This window comes from Hyla sarda, chromosome 8 (assembly GCF_029499605.1).
Source record: "Hyla sarda isolate aHylSar1 chromosome 8, aHylSar1.hap1, whole genome shotgun sequence".
Taxonomy (NCBI): Eukaryota; Metazoa; Chordata; class Amphibia; order Anura; family Hylidae; genus Hyla; species Hyla sarda.
Genome location: NC_079196.1, coordinates 221769832 through 221791184, shown reverse-complemented (window position 1 = coordinate 221791184; position 21353 = coordinate 221769832).

Below are 21353 nucleotides of genomic sequence, written 5' to 3'. Positions count from 1 at the left end.
TAAAGTGAACCTTAATACCCTACAGGTGTTTCACGACTTTTGCATATGTAAAAAAAAAACATTTTTTTTACCTAAAATGCTTGGTTTCCCAAAATTTTTACATTTTTAAAAAGGCTAATAGCAGAAAATACCCCCCAAAATTTGAAGCCCAATTTCTCCCGATTCAGAAAACACCCCATATGGGGGTGAGAAGTGCTCTGCTGGCGCACTACAGGTCTCAGAAGAGGAGGAGTCACATTTGGCTTTTTGAAAGCAAATTTTGCTCTGGGGGCATGCCGCATTTAGAAAGCCCCTATGGTGCCAGGACAGCAAAAAAAAAAAACCACATGGCATACCATTTTGGAAACTAGACCCCTCGGGGAACGTAACAAGGGGTAATGTGAACCTTAATACCCCACAGGTGATTCACAACTTTTGCATATGTAAAAAAAAAAAAAAATTTTACCTAAAATGTTGGTTTCTCAAAAATTTTAGATTTTTAAAAAGGGTAATAGCAGAAAATACCCCCCATAATTTGTAACACAATTTCTCCCGAGTACGGCGATACCCCATATGTGACCCTAAACTGTTGCCTTGAAATACGACAGGGCTCCAAAGTGAGAGCGCCATGCGCATTTGAGGCCTAAATTAGGGACTTGCATAGGGGTGGACATAGGGGTATTCTACGCCAGTGATTCCCAAACAGGGTGCCTCCAGCTGTTGTAAAACTCCCAGCATGCCTGGACAGTCAGTGGCTGTCTGGTAATACTGGGAGTAGTTGTTTTGCAACAGCTGGAGGCTCCGTTTTGGAAACAGTGGCGTACCAGACGTTTTTCATTTTTATTGGGGAGGGGGGCTGTGTAGGGGAATGTGTATATGTAGTGTTTTTTACTTTTTATTTTATTTTGTGGTAGTGTAGTGTTTTTAGGGTACAGTCGCACGGGCGGGGGTTCACAGTAGTTTCTCGCTGGCAGTTTGAGCTGCAGCAGAAAATTTGCCGCAGCTCAAACTTGCAGCAACTCCCAGCATGTACGGTCTATCAGTGCATGCTGGGAGTTGTAGTTTTGCAACAGCTGGAGGCACACTGGTTGTGAAACACCGAGTTTGGCAACAAACTCAGTGTTTTGCAACCAGTGTGCCTTCAGCTGTTGCAAAAGCTACAACTCCCAGCATGTACGGACAGCGGAAGGGCATGCTGGGTGTTGTAGTTATGCAACAGCGGGAGGCATACTACTTTGGCTGGGGATGCTGGGGATTGTAGTTATGCAACAGCTGGAAACACACTGGTTTGCTACTTAACTCAGTGTGCCTTCAGCTGTTGCAAAACTACAACTCTCAGCAGTCACCGACAGCCAACGGGCATGCTGGGAGTTGTAGTTTTGCAACCGGCAGATGCACCACTACAACTGCCAGCATGCACTTTAGCTGTTTGTGCAAGCTGGGAGTTGTAGTTACACAACAGCTGAAGGTACACTTTTCCATAGAAAGAATGTGCCTCCAGCTGTTGCAAAACCATAAGTCCCAGCATGCCCATAAGGGAATGCTGGGAGTTGTGGTGGTCTGCCTCCTCCTGTTGCATAACTACAGCTCCCAGCATGCCCTTTTTGCATGCTGGGAGCTGCTGCTAAGCAACAGCAGGAGGCTGTCACTCACCTCCTGCTGCTGCTGATCGACGCTGCAGGTCAGTCCCGCCGCCGTCGTCACCCCTGGGGCCCCGATCCCAACATTAACGCCGGGGATCGGGGTCCCCAGCACCCGGGGTGCACGTCCCGCACCCGCTCACGTCCTCCGGAAGAGGGGCGGAGCGGGTGCGGGAGTGACACCCGCAGCAGGCGCCCTGATTGGTTGGCCGGGAATCCGGCCGACGAATCAGGGCGATCGTGAGGTGACACCAGTGCCACCTCACCCCTGCAGGCTCTGGCTGTTCGGGACCGTCCCTGACGGCCCCGATCAGCCAGTAATTCCGGGTCACCGGGTCACTGGAGACCCGATTGACCCGGAATCGCTGCAGATAATGACCCCCCTGGGCGATATGCTGCGATGCCTGCTGAACGATTTCAGCAGGCATCGGGCACCGGCTCCCCTCCGGCTAGCGGCGGGGGGCCGGGAATGGACAGGACGTACTCCTACGTCCTCGGTACTTAAGGACTCGGAAACGGGGGCGTAGGAGTACGTCCATTGTCCTTAAGGGGTTAAAGGAGTACTCTGGTGGAAGACAAATTTTTTCTATCCAACTGGTGGCAGAAAGATAAACACATTTGTAAATTACTTCTATTTAAAAATATTGCTGCTTTATGCTCCAAAGGAAGATAATAGTTCTTTTTTTGTCTGACCACAGTGCTCTCTGCTGACACCTCTGTCTATGTCAGATACTGTCCAGAGCAGGAGAGGTTTGCTATGGGGATTTGCTCCTACTCTGGACAGGTGCTGACACGGACAGAGGTGTCAACAGAGAGCACTGTGGTCAGACTGAAAAGAACTGCACAACTTCCTCTGGAGCATACAGCAGCTGATAAGTACTGGAAGGATTAGGATTTTTATATAGAAGTAATTTACTGATCTGTTTAACTTTTTGGCACCAGTTGATTTAAAAAAAAATATATAGTTTTCCACTGGAGTACCCCTTTAAGACACGAACTTCGGATCAAAACCATTAACACGATCCCACACTGACTTTTTAGTCAGTATCAGCCGTGTCCGCTGTAGGGGAATCCTGTTTGTACAAGATGAAAGGCGACAATTTACCGACTCATACTTAGTAACTACTCCACCCACCATCCACCGGTGCAGCACACAGGACACACCGCAACAAGGGGGGAGATTTATCATAACCTGTCTACAGGAAAAGTTGCTAAATTACCCATAGCAACCAATCAGATTGCTTCTTTCATTTTTGAAAAGGCCTGTGAAAAATGAAAGAAGAGATCTGATTGGTTGCTATGGGCAACTCAGCAACTTTTCCTCTGGACAGGTTTTGATAAATCTCGCCCTTGGGGCGAGATTTATCAAAACCTGTCCAGAGGAAAAGTTGCTGAGTTGCCCATAGCAACCAATCAGATAACTTCTTTCATTTTCGAAAAGGCCTCTGCAAAATGAAAGCAGCGATCTGATTGGTTGCTATGGGCAACTTTTCCTCTGGACCGGTTTTGATAAATCTCCCCCCATAGTGTTTATAGATGAAATAATAATGTGCCCCACAGTATAACAACTACAATGTGTAACGTCTTCATGTCTACCGCTCCATTGCAGATATGTGTACAATACGCGGTTCTCACCTCTGAACAGTAATCGATGCGTCTCATAGATAAAATGCTATATGTGGGGACTGAGATCTATTTATTTGGTGCATTCACCATGTGGCGCTCCCTGAAGGGACGGGGGTCGGTACATTGGGAATTCATTTTCTGATACTTAATCATTAAGACGAGAAACTGTAAAGAAAAAATCCTAATGATGATGATGATCTGTTCTGTTCATCTCATGGGATGTTTAATGTACTATTTCAATAGCAATACTATTAACCCCTTATAAGGGTACTACGCCCTTAGACATCTTATCACCTGTCCAAAGGATAAGATGTCTGATCACAGGGATCCCACTACTGGGACCCCTGCAATCTGTGTGCAGCACCCGATTGTTTAGAACGCTGGGTGTGGGCAGCGGGGGTTTTGACGTAACGACCACGCCCCCTTGTGATGTCACACTATGCCCCCTCAATGCAAGTCTATGCGAGGGGGCGCCTGCTGCCAAGGCCTTTTCTCCACTCCCTCATTTCAGTATTCCTACAGGGCACCTGCTGGCTGTTCCCTGGTACCTGCTGGGCTGCACAGGATCCACATTCAATATCTATACCCCGATACGGGGTGATATGCGTATTTTCAATAGGCTCAAGGTGAGCGTCAAATCCTATAAAGCCTGCATTCTCCCCCTTATAGGGGTTCTCCTCTTGGTTTTGGGGTAATGCACTAGGCGCCGTCCTCTGGTGACTAGGAAATGACAGCCGGTTTTGAAAAACAGCAAGAAGTGTGACATCCCCATTGATTCCCAGCCTGCAGGAAATTCCTAGGATGCACTTTCAATTGAATGATCAGTGGCCGGTAATGTACGAGAGACCTAGGAGCCAATGACGTCTGAGTGTCAAACTCTGCAGAGGGAAGATGTAACTGCAAGAAGTCCTGGCGTCTAGACCAGATGAAGAAGAGAAGACGTCACCTGTGAGTCAATGATATAATTGGGTATCATACCTGACTATGTGCCATCAGCGCTGCAGTAACTTGGAGGTTCTGCACTTATGATGAAACAACAATTTTCATCATAGGTTATAACCTCAACTATGAGAGATATAATGAGAAAAAAAATCCATAAAATCACATTGTCTGATTTTTTAAGAATTTATTTGCAAATTATGGTGGAAAATAAGTATTTGGTCAATAAGAAAAGTTCATCTCAATACTTTGTTATATCCCCTTTGTTGGCAATGACAGAGGTCAAACGTTTTCTGTAATTCTTCACAAGGTTTTCACACACTGTTGCTGGTGTTTTGGCCCATTCCTCCATGCAGATCTCCTCTAGAGCAGTGATGTTTTGGGGCTGTTGCTGGGCAACACGGACTTTCAAATCCCTCCAAAGGTTTTCTATGGAGTTGAGATCTGGAGGCTGGATAGGCCACTCCAGGACCTTGAAATGCTCCTTCGTTGCCCGGGCGCTGTGTTTGGGATCCTTGTCATGCTGAAAGACCCAGCCACGTTTCTTCTTCAATTGCTGAGTGAAGGAGGTTCTCACTCAAAATCTCACGATACATGGCCCCATTCATTCTTTCCCTTACACGGATAAGTCGTCCTGGTTCTTTAGCAGAAAAACAGCCCCAAAGCATGATGTTTCCACCCCCATGCTTCACAGTAGGTATGGTGTTCTTTGGATGCAACTCAGCATTCTTTCTCCTCCAAACACGAAAAGTTGAGTTTTTACCAAAAAGTTCTACTTTGGTTTCATCTGACCATATGACATTCTCCCAATACTCTTCTGGATCATCCAAATGCTCTCTAGCAAACTTCAGACGGGCCCGGACATGTACTGGCTTAAGCAGGGGGACACGTCTGGCTCTGCATGATTTGAGCCCCTGGCGGCATAGTGTGTTACTGATGGTAGTCTTTGTTACTATGGTCCCAGCTCTCTGCAGGTCATTCACTAGGTCCCCCGTGTGGTTCTGGGATTTTTGCTCACCGTTCTTGTGATCATTTTGACACCACGGGTGAGATCTTTTGTGGAGCCCCAGATCGAGGGAGATTATTGGTGGTCTTGTATGTCTTCCATTTTCTAATAATTGCTCCCACAGTTGATTTCTTCACATCAAGCTGCTTGCTTATTGCAGATTCAGTCTTCCCAACCTGGTGCAGGTCTACAATTTTGTTTCTGGTGTCCTTCAACAGCTCTTTGGTCTTGGCCATGGAGTGTGACTGTGTGAGGTTGTGGTCAGGTGTCTTTTATACGGATAACAAGTTAAAACAGGAGCCATTAATACAGGTAATGGGTGGAGGACAGAGGAGACTCTGTGAGAGCCAGAAAGTAGAAGTCACAGGTCTGTGAGAGTCAGAAATCTTGCTTGTTTGCAGGTGACCAAATACACATTTTCCACCATAATTTGCAAATTTTAAGGGGCTGGATAGTGGATCCGCTGGCCTGTGTGGACAATGACTGAACCATACCAGGGAGCGGAGTCTAAGGTGCTGCTGGTTTTCACCAGAGCCAGCCGCAAAGCAAGATGGACTTGCCGCCTGCCGCAGCTATCCCCAGGTCACTACCCCTGGCATGACCCGTCCACACAGGTTGCCCAGATGTAACTCGGCACAGATGGTAAGATGTAGTCAGGACGAAGTACAGGTCAGAAGGGCAGGTGGCAAGGAAGTGTAGTCAGGTCACAGGCACGAGGTCAGGAGGCAGGCGGAAAAGGAGCAAGGTCAGGCCACGAGCTGGAGGTCAGGAACATTAAGTAGGCAAATACTGAGAAACGCTTTCTCTTGGCACAAGGCACAAAGATCCGGCACCAAGATAGTGAGGTGCCGGACATAAATAAGGTCCACCCTGCAGCAGACAAATTAAGGACGTACTGCCCCTTTAAATCTAGTTACGCCAGCACGCGCGCCCTAAGGAAAGGGGAGGCGCGCACCGGTGATGTGCAGAGAGAGGGAGGACGAGAACAGTGTGGGGTAAGGAGATGTAGAGGACTCGTATGCGGGCAATCTCGCGCAGCGAGTCCCAGAGCCGCCGTGGCCATAAGGAAAGGTTCGCTCACGGCCGGGCTGAGCGAGTGCCGGAACATCTATTGTCAGCAGGGCGAGAGTGCTCACGGCCGGAATGAATGGCCGGAGCGCTGCCCATGACACAAATTCTTTCAAAATCAGACAATGTGATTTTATGGATTTTTTTTTCTCATTCTGTCTCTCATAGTTGAGGTTATAACCTATGAGGAAAATTACAGCCTCTCATCTTTTTAAGTGGGAGAACTTGCACAATTGGTGGCTGACTAAATACTTTTTTTGCCCCACTGTATAGTGTCTGTACCTGTGTGTAATGGTGGTCTCACAATTTTTCTGTGAATATTGCCCCAATATTTATTTTAACAGCATACAGCATTTTTAACAGCATACGGAATTTCCCAGGTTGCAATGCGTCGAGACCTGACATCACTAGTCAGGTGATCAGAGGGAGCCTACCCCGCTTCAATTTTGCCACAGCTGTAGCCCCCTGATTAGAAAACACTATATTTCATATGGGTGGGGTGGCTGATGTGTGGGAGGAAGGAAAGTGACCTCAAACTTTCAAACATGGAACTGTGGGATGTGTAGTTTAGAGAGCAAAATCCAACAGGAAATACCCATTTCTGGCAGGTAAGTACTAAAATCACCTTGTGGTGGATAACCCCTTTAACCCCTTAAGGACCAATGCAAATAAACCTGTACGCCCCAGAAAGACCAGGCCTGTTTTTCAAATCGGGGATGTCTGTCTTTATTAGAGAATAACTCTGGTAACGTTTTGCCAATCATGATAATTAATTAGAAGCCTAACAATTTAACTTCAAATTTTGAAAATATGAAAAGTACATCTTTTTTTTTATGTGCTATGCAAGGTTTGCAGAAATGTGAAGGTGGTAGAACATAGGAACACCCCCCCAGATGACCCCATTTTAAAAACTAGACCCCTCAAGGTATGCGCTAGGGGGTACAGTGAGTATTTTAACACCATCGTTTTTTGGCAGGAATTATTACAAAGTCAGTGTTAAAAATTCAAGATTAGCATTTTTTTCACAAATGCATCATTTGTGGGACATATTTTTTGTACATCACTTCTGATATTTAAAGAAATGCTCCCTATATTTTATTAAACTGCTTGGCCTGTGTTTGGAAATACCCCCGCTTAGGCAATTAGCTTTTTTTTCCACAAATTCTTTATTTGTGGGACATCATTTTGGTACGTCGCTTTTGAAATGGAGGAAATGCGCCCATATTTTATCACGCTGTTTGTCCCGGGCTGGGCAGTACCCCTACTTAGGCCATATCTGGTTGCCTGACCGCCTGGTAGGACCAAGAAGGAGAGGAGCCCCCTTTGGCTTTCAGGGCACTGCCGGGACTGAAGTAAACTTTGGTCCCAGCAGTTTAACTCTTACAACGTCCAGGTGCCGGAACTGCCGCCAACCTGGACGTCTATACTCGTCCATGGTCGTTATCGGGTTAAAGTAAAAATTATTTTCTTCGATATGCTACACTGTGATCGTCCGTCATGCCAAGTAGGCAAGCTGTTGATAAAAATTGAAATCCCAACCCTGCCTGGTCTATAATATTTACCTCTCAACTGGCACCAGCTCCTGAGCTAGCTTCACAATCCGAAATGACTTCATGATTTACAATTACTTCAAATATCAGAAAGGACTCAGACTGTGAGAAACAAGATTCTCTGGTCTGATTAAACCAAGATTAGACATTCCAGCTTCAATTCTAAGCATCCTGTCTGGAGGAAACCAGGCCCTGCCCAGCACCTGCCCAATACCATTCCTACAGTGGTCATGGTGGTGGCAGCATCATGTCTGGGGAAAACCAGGTACTGCCCATCACCTGCCCAATACCATCCCTACAGTGATCATGGTGGGGCAGCATCATATAGTCTGGGGGAAACCAGGCACTTCCCATCACCTGCCCAATACCATCCCTACAGTGATCATGGTGGGGGCAGCATCATGTTTGGAGGAAACCAGGTACTGCCCATCACCTGCCCAATACCATCCCTACAGTGATCATGGTGGGGGCAGCATCATGTCTGTAGGAAACCAGGCACTGCCCATCACCTGCCCAATACCATCCCTACAGTGATCATGGTGGGGGCAGCATCATGTCTGGGGGAAACCAGGCACTGCCCATCACCTGCCCAATACCATCCTTATAGTGATCATGGTGGGGGCAGCATCATGTCTGGAGGAAACCAGGCACTGCCCATCACCTGCCCAATACCATCCCTACAGTGATCATGGTGGGGGCCGCATCCTCTCTGGAGGAAACCAGGCACTGCCCATCACCTGTCCAATACCATCCCTACAGTGATCATGGTGGGGGCAGAATCATGTCTGGAGGAAATCAGGCACTGCCCATCACCTGCCCAATACCATCCCTACAATGATCATGGTGGGGGCACCATCATGTATGGAGGAAACAATGTACTGCCCATCACCTGCCCAATACCATCCTTACAGTGATCATCGTGGGGGCAGCATCATGTCTGGAGGAAACCAGACACTGCCCATCACCTGCCCAATACCATCCCTACAGTGATCATGGTGGGGGCAGCATTACGTCTGGGGGAAACCAGGCACTGCCCATCACCTGCCCAATACCATCCCTACAGTGATCATAGTGGGGGGCAGCATCATGTCTGGAGGAAACCAGGCACTGCCCATCACCTGCCCAATCCCATCCCTACAGTTACCATGGTGGGGGCAGCATCATGTCTGGAGGAAACCAGGCACTGCCCATCACCTGCCCAATACCATCCCTACAGTGATCAAGGTGGGGGCAGCATCATGTCTGGAGGAAACCAGGCACTGCCCATCACCTGCCTAATACCATCCCTGCAGTGATCATGGTGGGGGCAGCATCATGTCTGGAGGAGACCAGGCACCGCCCATCACCTGCCCAATACCATCCCTACAGTGATCATGGTGGGGGCAGCATCATGTCTGGGGGAAACCAGGTACTGCCCATCACCTGCCCAATACCATCCCTACAGTGATCAACGTGGGGGCAGCATCATGTCTGGAGGAAACCACGTACTGCCCATCACCTGCCCAATACCATCCCTACAGTGATCATGGTGGGGGCAGCATCATGTCTGGGGGAAACCAGGCACTGCCCATCACCTGCCCAATACCATCCCTACAGTGAAGTATGGTCAGGGCAGCATCATACTCGGTGGGGACACCATCATACTGTGGGACAGTGCGACTGGTCAGTGTTAATGGAAAGCTGAATAGAGCAAAGTACAAAAGTATTCTAAATGAGACCCTAATCCTAAGTTCTCTGGACCTCAGACTGGCCTAAAGCTTCACCTTTCAACAAGACAATACCCCTTCCCTTCAATTCCTTGCTTGAACTTGATGGACATATGTAATTTTTCAAATTTGCTAAGTATGTAACTGTGTTAGTCTTGAGTAAAGGGTTGGAACACTTATGTCCCTGCAATTGAAAGGGTCTGAACATTTTCTGAATGCTCTGTAAGTTTCCAAATACCTATAGAAAATGACCTTATTCTCCTCTGACTTTGCCCCGCACCAGTTTCAGTAGAGCCCTCTTTACATCTTTATTCCGTACACTGTATATCAGAGGATTTAGCACAGGCGTAATGGTTGTATACAGGATAGAAATGGTCAGTTCAAAGACCCGGGTATCTTTATATGGTGGCATTATATACATGGACATCCAGGTGCCATAATACGTAGTGAGGACAATGAGGTGGGACGAGCAGGTGGAGAAAGCCTTTCTTCTCCCATTGTTAGTCTTAATATTTAAGATAACAATGATGACTTTAATATAGAATATTACACTACACAGAAAAGGTCCAAGACCAAAGATTAAAGCTTCAAGGTAACTGATCAACTGGAAACCATTATTGGGGCAGGAGAGTTTTTCAAAGGCTTTGAACTCGCAGAAGAATTGTGGGACTGTATTAGAATAACACATTGGTATCTTGGATAAGACAGATATTGTTATGATGGAATTTCCGAACCCTAAAACCCAGGCAAGAGCCATGAACAGGACACAGTTCTTCTTTCTCAATACACTGTGATAATGTAGAGGGTTACAAATGGCGACATATCGATCGTAAGCCATAATGGAAAGTAGAAGGTCCTCTGTAGTAGCCACCTGGTTAAAGAAGGACATTTGGGTGAAACATTGAGTGAAGGACAAGGTATAGTCACCAGTCAGGAACATGAAAACCAACTTAGGGACTGTGGTCGATGTGTAGACAATGTCGATAATGGATAAATTACACAGGAATAGATACATGGGGGTGTGTAGGTGATTATCATTGTATATGACTATAATAGTCAATGAATTAGCGATCACTCCGGTCAGGTATATCAGGACAAAGATAAGAGATAAATAGGACTTGTTCTTTGTTTGTGTAGGAAAAGTCACAATAAAGAATTCATAGGTGTAATTTTCCATCAGAATTGTCATCTGGAAGACAAATGCATTTTGAAAATCATTATTTTGCACAAATTTGGTAAATTTTTAGAAGCATTATCACATTTTCTACTCTGTGTCTTCTGCCGAGGTTCGGGATGATGATAGGAGACATGCAATTAACATCTGAGCCGACTAGTTCTCAGATCTATTAAAGGGGTACTCCGGCCCTAAGACATCTTATCCCCCATCCATCAGAATAAGATGTCTGATTGCGGGGGTCACACCGCTGGGGACCCCCGCAATCTCTCATGCAGCACCCACCTGTCTCAGCTGCACGGAGCAATGAAAGCTCTGTGTCTGAAGACTCACAACCATGGGGACGGATTGTCATGATGTCACAACTCCGCCCCTTTTGACGTCAGCTGTGATGACACGATACTCCGGCCCCATGGTTGTGAGTCTTCAGACACAAATCTTATCCCCTATCCAGATCCTTTGGATAGGGGATAAGATGTCTTAGGGCCGGAGTACCCCTTTAAAGGGGTACTCCGGTGGAAACTATTTTTTTTTTTTTAAATCAACTGGTGCCAGAAAGTTAAACAGATTTGTAAATTACTTCTATTAAAAAAATCTTAATCCTTCCAGTACTTATTAGCTGCTGAATACTACAGAGGAAATTATTTTCTTTTTGGAACACAGAGCTCTCTGCTGACATCATGACCACAGTGCTCTCTGCTGACATCTCTGTCCATTTTAAGAACTGTCCAGAGTAGGAGAAAATCCTCAGAAAACATGTGCTGCTCTGGACAGTCCCTAAAATGGACAGAGATGTCAGCAGAGAGCACTGTGGTCATGATGTCAGCAGAGAGCTCTGTGTTCCAAAAGGAAAATAATTTCCTCTGTAGTATTCAGCAGCTAATAAGTACTGGAAGGATCAAGATTTTTTAATAGAAGTAATTTACAAATTTGTTTAACTCTCTGGCACCAGTTGATTTCAAAACAAAACAAAAAAGTTTTCCACCGGAGTATCCCTTTAAGTTCTTTTGATGTCTAGTATGCTAGAAAGCTAGCTTTGCAATGTAATAAAATAGTACACAGGTATAATCAAAATATTCAGATTTACTAGTTATAAATAATAAACACTAGTGAGTAAACAATAAACACAATGATATACGAATGAATATTGATTAGATATATCTATGAATAAAGATGATAAAAAAAGCTTTATAACTTATGTTAGTTACTGTAACTAAGTCAGAAGTAGGCGGAGTTCACACCACGTTTTGTTAATACGGTTCCAGTATACGGCTGGGAGGAGGGGGGCGGGGCTTAATAGCAGTGTGATTAATCCCCGCCCCCCTCCTCCCAGCCGTATACGGGAACCGTATTTAACAAAACGCGGTGTGAACCCAGCCGTAAGCAACTATGTCACAATATCTCATTATTTACAAGGTTAACTTAGATATCATAAACAGATAGTAGGTATATTACTCTGGAAGAGAGAACCTCACATCCTACCATACCAGGAATTAATTTAATCTAATTTATAGATGTATAAATATGGAAGTGATACATTTACACTCGGCCCACTTTTAAAGGGGTACTCCACTGCTCAGCGTCTGGAACAAACTGTTCCGAACGCTGAAGCCGGGAGCTCATGACGTCATGACAGCGGAGTAGTAAATAATTCTCTTGGTACCTGGAACTAGGCTCATGGAGGGAAATACAGTACACAGAGAAGGACTAATGTTACATTTGCTTATCCTTGTACAGTGGTCCCTCAACATACGATCGTAATTTGTTGTAAATGAACCATCGTTACTTGAATCCATTGTATGTTGAGGGATCTGTGCAATAATAATATAGAATGTTATACTTACGTGTCCCTGCCGCTCTTGACCATCACCGCTGCCCTGGATCGTCGCTCTTCATCACCGTCATCATGTCGCTACGCACCCGTTCCTATTGGATGACAGGACGGTGTGCGCGGTGACGATGACGATGAAGGAGAGCGACGGCCATGCAGCGGAACCCAAAGAGGACGGTCCATAACATCGGGGACAGGTTAGTGTCACTCACCGGACCACACAGGGTACATTAAATGGCTATCCGGTGGTAGCTGAAGCAGTCTGCACTGCCGGATAGGCGTTTATGCGATGGCCCCGACATACAAAAGCATGGTATGTTGATGCTGCCTTCAACATGCGTTGGCCTCTGAGAGTGATCGTATGTTGAAATTTTCGTATGTTGGGGCCATCGTAGGTCGAGGGATCACTGTATCTGCCTATAGTGCTTAGGACCTCACATTGGGCTATGGTGACATAATTACACATCAACATATGAACATCTGAGTGTATTGACATGATATCTTTCATATCTGGATATCCATATAAACAGTCTGAGGATATTCAAGCATGTAGCTCCTAGGGCCATTTTGTGTGTTCCAAAATAGTTTGTCTGAATATTTTGTTACATTTACATCTTAACCTGATGTTACTTTACTATTTGTTGACAATTATCCAATAGTATAAGGTCGTACATACATCTTTACTTTTAGTATTAAGAATAGCTGATATGTGGGCTCCCCCCATTTGAAAAATGTTGTTTTTCAGTGAGGCACCTGTACAACGTCATAAGCCATTCTTGTCAATGATATATGTCTAAAACTAAATCTCAGAATTGTCCAGGCTAGAATATTTTATGGAAACAGAATATAGATGATAAGTAAGGATTGAGGTGTTTTCATGGTGGTAAACCTTTTCTTAATGTCCAACCCAAAGATGAATTCTGGATAGAGTACAACACAACTCATCTGGAAGGATAACTTCAATCGGCAGAGCAAAAGGACGGCAGACAGGATGATAGATGGAGTAAAATACACGATTCATGAACATTATGTTGAGAAGTCCAAAAACCCAAACAGAAGACAAGAGATTGCGTGGAAGAGACATTATGGTCACCAGGAGTCAAAACCAACTTGACAGCACTGACTAACAGTGATAAGAACAGAATCATGAGGATTTTGGTAGCGAAGTTACGAGTTCTTTTACATTCTGAAAAAGAAAATCTTATTTTGGTAGTCTGATCTAGAAATGTTACTGAGAAACTTTTAGCATAGCTTAAAGGGGTACTCCGCTTCTCAGCGTTTGGAACAAACTGTTCCGAACGCTGGAGCCGGCGCTGGGAGCTCGTGACATCATAGCCAAGCCCCCATGACGTCACTCCCCGCCCCCTCAATGCAAATCTATGGGAGGGGGTGTGACGGCCATCACGCCCCCTCCCATAGACTTGCATTGAGGGGGAGGCGCTTGGCAGCATGAGGGGGCGGGGCTGTGACATCACGCGCTCCCGGAACCAACTCCAGCGTTCGGAGCCATTTGTTCCAGAGTACCCCTTAAAAAAATAAAAAATAAATATAAATATATATATATATATATATATATATATATATATATATATACATTATTTTTGCCTACGGCTGTTTTTGTTGCTGTAGTCCAATTCACTTGAATTGAAATAAGGAGTAATGCTCCTTTAAATGCAGTAAGCCCATCCAATGGTGATCTCTATAAGTAATAAATAAGTAGGGGGCTCACCATGTAACATAGTAACATAGTTCATAAGGTTGAAAAAAAAACAGAGTCCATCTAGTTCAACCTATATCCCTAATGAGTCCCTATTGAGTTGATCCAGGGGAAGGCAAAAAACCCTCATACTAGAGGTAAAAATTCCTTCCCGACTCCAAATGTGGCATCAGAATAAATCCCTGGATCAACGTTCTGTCCCTATAAATCTAGTATATATAACCAGCGATGTTATTACTCTCCAAAAATGCATCTAGACCCTTTTGAACTCTTTTACAGAGGTCACCATGACCACCTCCTCCGGGAGAGAATTCCACAGTCTCACTGCTCTTACAGTAAAGAACCCCCGTCTGTGCTGGTGTAGAAACCTTCTTTCCTCTAGACGTAGAGGATGCCCCCTTGTTATAGATACAGTGCTGGGTATAAATAGATCATGGAGAGATCTCTGTACTGTCCCCTGATATATTTATACATAGTTATTAGGTCGCCCCTAAGCCTTCTTTTTTCTAAACTAAATAACCCTAATTCTGATAATCTTTCTGGGTACTGCAGTCCTCCCATTCCCCGTATTACCCTGGTTGCCCATCTTTGACCCCTCTCCAGCTCCACTATATCTTTCTTGTACACTGGTGCCCAGTACTGTATACAGTATTCTATGTGTGGTCTGACCTGTACTGTACACAGTATTCCATGTGTGGTCTGACCAGTACTGTACACAGTATTCTATGCATGGTCTGACCAATACTGTACACAGTATTCCATGTGTGGTCTGACCAGTACTGTACACAGTATTCTATGTGTGGTCTGACCTGTACTGTACACAGTATTCCATGTGTGGTCTGACCAGTACTGTACACAGTATTCTATGCATGGTCTGACCAATACTGTACACAGTATTCCATGTGTGGTCTGACCTGTACTGTACACAGTATTCCATGTGTGGTCTGACCTGTACTGTACACAGTATTCTATGTGTGGTCTGACCAGTACTGTACACAGTATTCTATGTGTGGTCTGACCAGTACTGTACACAGTATTCCATGTGTGGTCTGACCTGTACTGTACACAGTATTCTATGTGTGGTCTGACCAGTACTGTACACAGTATTCTATGTGTGGTCTGACCAGTGATTTGTACAGCGGTAGAATTATTTCCTTGTCGTGGGCAGCTATGCCCCTATTGCTGCACCCCATGATTTTATTTGCCTTGGCAGCAGCTGCCGACACTGGTCACTACAGCTAAGTTTACTATTAACTAAGATCCCTAAGTCCTTTTCCACGTCAGTCGTCCCAAGTGTGCTCCCATTTAATATATAACCCCGTCCCAGATTTTTCCTCCCACGTGCATTACCTTACATTTATCAGTGTTAAACCTCACCTGCCACTTCTCTGGCCAAACCCCCAAACTATCCATTGCCCTCTATTGTGTTATCTACTATACACAGTGCACTATCCTCTACAGTGTTTACGGCTTTACAGAGTTTAGTATCATCTGCAAAGATTGCTACTTTACTATTCAACCCCTCTACAAGGTCATTGATAAATATATTAAATAGAACAGGATCCAAACCGGACCCCTGTGGTACCCCACTAGTAACAGTCACCCAATCAGAATAAGTACCATTAATAAGCACCCTCTGTTTCCTATCGCTGAGCCAGTTACTTACCAACTTACACACATTCTCCCCCAGCCCAATCCTTCTCATTTTATGCACCAACCGTTTATGTGGCACAAGGTTGGTTGGTTTATGTGGCACAAGGTTGGTTGGTTGTTAGGTTGTGGTATCAAGCACAACACTAGTCATGGTACTCACAGGCTGCACTGGATCAATATAGTCTTGTATTATGGTCACCAGGTGAAGATGGTAGAAGAAAAGACAAAACCCTTTGTGGGCACCTGTCTATAGAAGGATGACTAATCGAGGGTATTGGAATAACAATGTGGTTTTTGTAGACTATGCGTTTCGAGAGTGAGCTGCTGTCTGGTTTAGGTCTGATCTGTTCAGCTGTTCACTTCCTCTTAAATGAGTTTTGATGTTACTCATAGGAGAAAGTTGTCTCAGCTGAATACATTGGACCTGAGCAAGACAGCAATTCACACTACTGAAAGGGGTGTTCCATGAATTTTTTTTGTTTGACAATGCTACAGGGGCTGTAAAGTTAGTGTAGTCCATAACATAGTGTCTGTACCTGTGTGTGACGGTTTTCTCACAATTCTTATGTGATTTTCACCCCAATATTTATTTTTACCAGCATACAAAATGACTTTTGTCTCAGATTTTTCCCAGCTTGCAATGCGGCCGAGACCTGACATCACTAGTCAGCTGATGACAGGGAGCCTGTCTGCTTCAATGGGTGGAGCGATCGCTTTGTGGGAGAGAGATCAATCTGCAACTAATGCAACAGCTGTAGGTACCCTGATTGAAAACCACAGGTCTTTTGAATGGATGCAACTCATTCATGTTTCAGTGGGTGGGGTGACTGATGTGTGGGAGGGAGGAAAATGGAATTATGAGATTTGCAGGCAAAAGAAGAAAACTCAAACAGGAAATACCGATTCAGAAAAAGCTAGCGACAGTATTATGGTAATCTCACAACATAGCCATTTATCCCCAAGACAAGCACAGATCCTTCCAAAGAATGTCCATTACTGTCTGGCAGGTATGTACTAACCCCTTGAATAAAGACTAAAGACCACAGTATGGAGTACAGGGAGTATGAGACGGGCTGGCCATTTGGATACATACCATAACCAGCATATCCCCTGCTATCAGCAGCTGAAATCTGCTGGTAATGATGGACATAGACCACATTGACTTTTTAGTCAGTATCTGACTACAGCTGCTGCAGATGACTCCTCTGTTTGCTAAATCTGTTTGGCTACAATGTATCTGCTAATAACTAAGAAACTACTCCACCCACCATCCACCGGTGCAGCACACAGGACACACAGCAACAAGGTGTCTATAGATGAGATAATAATGTGCTCCACAGTATAACAACTACAATGGGTAATGCCTTGTAGTCAGCAATAAGCACAGCCGTAATTTCTATGGGTTCATTGCTGGTATATGTGTAATACACGTTCCTCACCTCTGAACGGTAATCGATATATCAGATTTCTATGTTTGGAGAATGAGATCTATTTATTTGGTGCATTCACCATGTGGAGCTCCCTGAAGGGACGGGGGTCGGTACATTGGGAATTCATATTCCGCTACTAAATCATTAAGACGAGAAACTGTATAAAAACCTGATGATAATGACGATCCGCTCCGTTCATCTCAAGAGACTTCATTTAATACGTTGTAAATTCTTATAGCTGCTCAGATAGAAATACTTACTTACATTTAATGTACTATTTGAATAGCAATAGTATTAAAGGGGTATTCCAGGCAAAAACTTTTTTTTTATACATCAACTGGCTCCGGAAAGTTAAACAGATTTGTAAATTACTTCTATTAAAAAATGTTAATCCTTCCAATAGTTATTAGCTTCTGAAGTTTTCTCTCTAACTGCTCAATGATGATGTCACGTCCCGGGAGCTGTGCATGATGGGAAAATATCCTCATAGGAGCTGCACAGCTCCTGGGATGTGAGTCATCAGAAAGCAGTTAGACAGAAAACAGCAACTCAACTTCAGAAGCTAATAACTATTGGAAGGATTAAGATTTTTTAATAGAAGTAATTTACAAATCTGTTTAACTTTCCGGAGCCAGTTGATATATAAAAAAAAAGTTTTGGCCTGGAATACCCCTTTAACCCCTTAAAGGACAAGTCTCATGCCCAACAGTAGAGAAAAACGTATCCCCTATCCGCAGGATAGGGGTTAAGATTTAGATCGTGGGGGGTCCAAGCGCTGTGGACCCCCGAGATCGTCTGTACGGAGCCCCGACTCTCCCACAGAGTGACGCGTCACGAGCCCCCTCCATATAGGAGAATCAGAGATTGCAATTCTGAATCTGGAATGCCAGGATATCAATAGGGTCCGATTAACTCGTCCCCTATGAAAACCTATGTTCTTTTTCTTTAGAACTTTATTGGGGAAGTACCAGAAATAAGAACACTGTAGATTTATAGATTGTGATGAGGAAGGGGCTTCTATGAGGAAGGTAAAAACATATTGCCCTTCATGGGATAGAAAATATGAGAACTTCTCACAGGAGACACTGAGATAAAAAATTTGGGATTGGGGTTTGACTAGGGACAAACTAACTTACCAGAAAAGACAGGAAAGGTGGAATGTCCCACTTTCAACTATGAAAATAAGAAAGTCATCCCCATGATCTGTCCCCGTGAGACTTCACGCTCCGCCTCTTCAGCTGTCATGCCCCCTCCTATAGGCTTGCATTGAGGGGCAGAGCTTGACGTCACATGGGGGCAGAGCCGTGACGTCACAATGCTCCGGCCCCGTGATCGCCACTCATCAGACCCAGAGCACACATGCTCTGGGGACTGGTGGTAACGGGGTGCTGCATGCAAGATCATGGGGGTCCCCAGCGGCGGGACCCCCGCGATCAGGCATCTTATCCCCTATCCTTTGGATAGGGGATAAGATGTCTTAGTGCCGGAGTACCCCTTTAAAACAATTTCTTCCAAAGAAACCTTCCCTGATTTTCCGCAGAGCAAAAACCCTTCAGAATAATCTAGCTCCAAGTTGGCTGAAAACTATTGTCATTAATAAAACCATCGCACCAGCATCACATAAAACACCGGGCACCTTTAGATGGGGTGTATCAAGATGCTTCTGTTATAAATGGCTACCTATGTCAGGTACCGGTTCTATTTGTTCCCGTTCCACTGGTGAAACTTTTATTCTCAAGGAAAGAAACAATTGTGCCTCTTCTTACGTCATTTATTTATTACCTGTAAATGTGGGATACAGTATATCGGCCACACCGTGCAGAGTTTACGTATAAGAATGAATAAACATCGTTCAAACATTGCAAACAAATTCATGAAACATAGTGTTTCGCGTCACATCACTATATCTCACCTTTGTGATATTGAAGGTTTGTCAGTGTGTGCGATCGAATCTATCACAGAGAATATTCCTAATCGATACCAACAACTCATTAATAGAGAATCCTATTGGATGTTTCGACTCAGCACCATGTGGCCTGAGGGTTTGAATGAATGCATTGAGAAAACTGATTATTAGTCCCTTTTATTCTTATATTTAAATTTATATTTATAGTCTTACATTTATAGTTGTACAAATGTTCCTTATGTATATTATTTTCTATTTATCTTGATGTTTTATATATTTATTATATATAGATTGTGTGGAGCCTTTTTTGTATTGCAACTTCTTATTGCCCTTTTGACCCTAATGTCCGATACGTCATTTCCTTTTACACATGATTGGTTTAATGCTTTAAATTCCTTGTATTTTTTTTATTTGTATCACAACTGATGAAAGGGTAGTTAATACCCAGAAATGCGTTGTGTGTGTTACAATAAACGTTTGAAACTGATCGAGTTTTCAGCCGCGCAACGCCAAGCTTCCAGTTCCTGCATTCTACACACGCCGGTGATCCAGCATGGGAAGCCGCTGCAGCTGAAATCCCTGTCTTCTCCATTTTCGTTATTGTCAGCGTTGTGCCTGGAGTATGCACAACCGCACCAGGTGAGTGCGTTCTTGTACTCCCATTATACCAACGCTTGCAACTAGGATCTGTTACAAGGAAACGCTCCTGAGTATTTTAATTCTCAACACTATGGAGGGTATTTATCAATAGTTGCTGTGCCTTCTCATTTTTTACCCTTCTTTTTTTCGCGTTGTTTTTCACGGACGTGCGCCAAATTTATCAATTGGCGCACGTCCGTTAATAACTTTGGTGCAAGTTCCGAAAACCACATTAGACCGCGTTTTCCAGTCAGGAACGGCCGCCAGAACTCCCGCGCTTCAAAACTACTTTCTCTGCTGCTTTTAATCATGAGTTTCAGTAGGTATTAGTTTGTTAATGAAGCTTGCTGGTTTGAAACATGTAATTTTGGTGATGTTAAACATGTCACTCACTAATTGGGCTTTTAACTGTTCTTCCCTAACGTCCATATATATATATATATATATATATATATATATATATATATATATATATATATAGGTTACACATTTCCCAAAAGTCATGCGAAAGCGCTAACCTTTGTCATTGACTCTTGCTTAATGGGGTACCTAGAGAGGTTTACGGGTTGCCAGTTTAAGATAACTAAGGGTTATGTGGAGAGGGCAGATTTAGCCGATTTTATGGACATGTAAGTTCATGGCGGCCAGATGCGACTAAGTTGCGGGAAAAGTGAATCATGTTGTGCCAAACCAGCATTGTCGCAGTTAATAAATTCGCGTCCACTGCAGCCAAAGTAGCTATGCCACGCTACATTACGGTTCAACATGATTTTTTACGGACTACGATTGTCGCAAGCAAAGTCGCAAAAACACAAAGACGCAAGACATATGCGTCAAAGAACCGCCGATAAACCGGAGTAAAACGCACGATAAATACCCCCTATATGTGCTCCTAGTAGGGAGAAAAATGGAAGATATACAGGATATATTGTTATGGTATCCTTGACGCAGCTGATTCTTCTGATTGGAATAAGGATTTCCTATGTAAACAGATATAATTGACTGTAGCTTCATGTACCCACCACCACCTAATCCCCCTGCCCCAACACACTTATCTATTACCTATAAGTGGGAAATGTGCTGGAAAACTTTGGAACCTAAGATATTCGAGTCATGGTTGGAAGAAGATGTCATGGCGGTCTGAGCTGAATACAGAAAAAAAAGGAAAGAGAACGACTCCAAGAAGATGCCACCTGTGAGTCAATGAATGTAACTGCCCTGTAATTACTGCATGCAGTGACTGTGTACAGCTGGGGTCACCACTATATGGACTCTGTATGGGGATACTGATCTGCATACAGGGGATTTTATTCAGTATCAGCATGGAAGTATTATTCAGTCTCAATGTGGGGAAAATGGTAGTGGTCATCATGTGGCGATATTATTCTTCCTTGTATACTGGCATAATTGGTGTTATTGTTCTCAGCATACAGGATATAATCAGTAACAGTATGATGGTAAAATATATGGCGTTATTATTCTCCCTTGT